At 43.0% G+C, this 3,920-nt stretch overlaps 1 long non-coding RNA gene across 1 annotated transcript; it reads right to left on the reverse strand.

Annotated features, from left to right (window-relative positions):
- Positions 1 to 2,148: 2,148 nt before the first annotated feature.
- Positions 2,149 to 3,100, reverse strand: LOC122482856. The gene is made up of 2 exons (XR_006297230.1): positions 2,806 to 3,100; positions 2,149 to 2,400 (listed from the first exon to the last, which is right to left on the reverse strand). It is a non-coding gene; the product is annotated as an uncharacterized LOC122482856 (long non-coding RNA).
- Between the last annotated feature and the right edge of the window lie 820 nt (positions 3,101 to 3,920).

Raw genomic sequence — 3,920 nt, forward strand, 5'->3', positions numbered from 1 at the left:
CAGAGCCTGCTTCGGATTCTGTGCCTCCCTCTCTCTCTGCCCCTCTCCCTCTCGCACTCTCTCTCTTCTTCAACAATAAATAAACTTTAAAAGAGTTTTTAAGGGGCACCTGAGTGGCTCAGTGGGTCAAGTGTCTGACTTCAGCTCAGGTCATGATCTCGTAGTCGGTGAGTTCGAGCCCCGCATCAGGCTCTGTGCTGACAGCTCGGAGCCTGGAGCCTGCTTTGGATTCTGTGTCTCCCTCTCTCTCAGTCCTTTCTCCACTCACACTCTGTCTGTCTCTCTCTTTCAAAAATAAATTAACATTAAAAAAAAATGGAGAACTGCATCCAAAAGAATAAAATAACATTTAACCAAGGAGGTGAAGGATGTGTGTATTGAAGGCCACACATTAATGGGAGAAATGGAAGGAGACACACATAAAAGGAAAGATTCTAGGGGCGCCTGGGTGGCGCAGTCGGTTAAGCGTCCGACTTCAGCCAGGTCACGATCTCGCGGTCCGGGAGTTCGAGCCCCACGTCGGGCTCTGGGCTGATGGCTCAGAGCCTGGAGCCTGTTTCTGATTCTGTGTCTCCCTCTCTCTGCCCCTCCCCCGTTCATGCTCTGTCTCTCTCTGTCCCAAAAATAAATAAACGTTGAAAAAAAAATTAAAAAAAAAAAAAAAAAAAAAAGGAAAGATTCTATGCTTATGGATTAGAATAATCAATATTATGAGAATGTCCATACTACCCAAAGCAAGCTACAGACTCAATGCAATTTCTATCAAAATGCCAGCGGAAATAGAACAAATAGTCCTAAACTTTGGATGGAACCACAAAAATCCACAAGTAGCCAAAGCAGTCTTGAGGAAGTAAAACGAAGCTGGAGGCTTCATGCTTCCTGATTTCAAACTATCTTACTAAGCTATAGTAGTTCAACAGTATAGTGTTGGCATGAAAACAGAAACACAGATCAGTAGCACAGAATAGAGAGCCCAGGAGTAAACACACACATATATACAGTCAATTCATTTATGAGGAAGGAGCCAGGAATATATAATGGGGGAAAAGGACAGTCTCTAGAAGGAAACATAAGCCTGAATCTCCTTGACGTAAGTCTTGGCAATGAGTTTTCAAACCTGACACCAAAAATCAAAATCAACATAAGCAACAATAAATAAGTGGGGGCTACATCAAGCCAGAAAGCCTCTGCACACCAAAGGAAACCGATAAAATGAAAGACAACCCACTGAATGGGAGAAATACTTGTAAGCCATGTATCTGATAAGGGGCTAATATCCAAAGCACATGAAGAACTCATACAACTCAATAGCAAAGAAACAAACCAACCAATTTAAAAATGAGCAGAGGAGCCGAATAGACATTTTCCCACAAAAGACATACAGATGGCCAACAGGTTCATGAAAAGATGCTCAACGTTGATAATCATCAGGGAGTGCAAATTGAACCTGCAGTGAGGTGCCACCTCACACCCGTGAGCATGACGAGTCTCAAAAAGAGATGAAAACATAAGTGTTGGTGGGGCTGTGAAGAAAGGGGACCCCTGTGCACTATTAGTGGGCATGTAAATTGGTGCTGCCACTGGGGAAAACGGTATGGAGTTTCCTTAAAAAGTTATACATAGAACAACCACATCATCCAACAATTCCACTTCTGGGTACTCATCCCAGGAAACAGAAATGCTAACTTGAAAAGGTATATGCACCCCCGTGTTCATTGCGACGTCATTTACAATAGCCACGATATGGAAACAAACTACATTTCCACGGACGGATGAATGGATTAAGCAATTGTGGTACCTATGTGATGTATATGAATATTATTCAGCTGCACAAAGGATTGAAATCTTACCATTTGTGGCAATAAGGAAGGACCTCCAGAACATTATGCTAAGCGAAATAGGTCAGATAGAGAGAGACACTGTATGATGTCTCTAAAGCTCATAGATACAGAAAATAGATTGGTGGTGGCCAGAGGTGGGGGGTGGGTCGTGGAAGAAATAAGTGAACGGGGATTAAATATATATATTTTATATTTATATATCTTTACCCATATCTAATGAAATAATGAGCAGGATGTTGCTCAGATGCATCCACTGGGGGGAAAACCCTAAGAGATGTGGAAAATTTGAGCAATGCCATAGACCACCTTGACTGAAGTGATATTTATTGAAGTCTACACCCCCAAAGGCAGAATACACACTTTTACATTTTCATCAAGATGTACTATATACTGGATCATAATGAAAAATGTTGTTCTTAACTTTGTTCCCCCATATACCATGTGTCTTCTTCTCTAGATGCTTTTAAGATTTTCTCCTCATCACCAGTTGGCTTCTCATGTGCCACCGTGAAACTGCCTTTACGTTTATCCTGCTTGGGATTCGTTGGGATTCTCGGATCTGTGGGTTTACAGCGTACATTATATTTGGAACATTTTTGGCAATTGTTTCTTCAGATATTTTTCCTGCCCCACCCTCATATTCGTTATCTTTTGTTGCATAAACATATACCCCCAAACTAGTGGCTTAAAACAACAAGCATATTGCCTGGGGCGCCTGGGTGGCTCAGTCGGCTGAGCATCCGACTTCGGCTCAGGTCATGATCTCACAGGTTGTGAGTTCGATCCCTGTGTCAGACTCTGTGCTGACAGCTCAGAGCCTGGAGCCTGCTTCAGATTCTGTGTGTGTGTGGTGTGTGTGTGTGTGTGTGTGTGTGTGTGTCTGCCCCTCCCCCACTCACACTCTGTCTCTTTCTCCTTCAAAAATAAATAAACATTAAAAAAAACAACAAGCATATTATCTCACGCAGTTTTTGTGGGTCAGGAATGTGGGAGCAGCTCATCTGGGTGCCTTTGGTTCAAGGTCCTTCGTAAGAAGGCCCCAATCTACGCGTCGGCTGGGGCTGCAGTCACATGCTGGTTTCAGTTTTCCACCATGCGGACCCCTTCCTGGGGCTGCCCGAGTGCTTTCAAACATGGCAGCCAGCTTCCCCCAGAGTGCATGGTCCGAGAGAGAATAAGGCTGAAGCCACAAAGTCCTTTATGACCTGTCCTCAGAAGTCATACAACATCATTCCTGCAGTGTTCGAGAGGTAACTAGATTAGCCCTATTCAGGGTGGAGAGGGGCTGTCAAGGTCATGGATCCCAAAAGATGGGGACCATTGGGAGCCATCTCAGAGAATGGCTACCACGCTACTAGCTTTCTTTCCTCAACCCCTGAGTCTCCAGTTATAGGTACACTAGACCACCTGATCTTGTCCTGCAGGTCACTGGCACTGTTTAATCTCTTTTTTTCCTTTGTACTTCATTTTGGATAGTTTCTCTTGCTATGTCTTCAAGTTCCCCAATCTTTTCTTCTGCAGCGTCTAATGAGTTGTTGATTCCATTCAGTGATATTTTATTTCAAACATTGTGTTTTTCATCCCTACAAGTTTAATTTGGTCCAGTTGGCTGACGGTGTTGTTTAAGTCATCTGTATTACGCTTGGTGGTCTGTCAACTTGTTCCAGCAATTAACAAGAGAAGTGTTGAAGTCTTCAACAATGTGCCCAATTCTTTTCTCAGTTCTGCCTGTTTTTACTCAGTGTATTTTGGACCTCTCTTTTGCTCAGTGCATGCACATTTAGGATGGTCACATCTTAGTTAATTGACCTTTTCAGCCTTGTGAAATGTCCTTATTTAAATATTTTTCCATTTTTCTACTCTAAACCTATTTGTGTGTTTATACCTAATACCGCATGGGGTCGGGGACTGATCTCTTAGCTAATCTGATGACAGCCAGGCAGAACTTGAGTATGACTTAATACTTTCCTCTGGGTCAAAATTGCCACTCATGTCCCATGTCCCATTTTTTTTCAGGGCCCTTTCATTCATGATCTTAAATTGATCTTCTCTGGTCACAGGGAGAATGACTTCCATTTT

The sequence above is a fragment of the Prionailurus bengalensis genome, chromosome D1 (genome assembly GCF_016509475.1).
Source record: "Prionailurus bengalensis isolate Pbe53 chromosome D1, Fcat_Pben_1.1_paternal_pri, whole genome shotgun sequence".
Classification (NCBI taxonomy): Eukaryota; Metazoa; Chordata; class Mammalia; order Carnivora; family Felidae; genus Prionailurus; species Prionailurus bengalensis.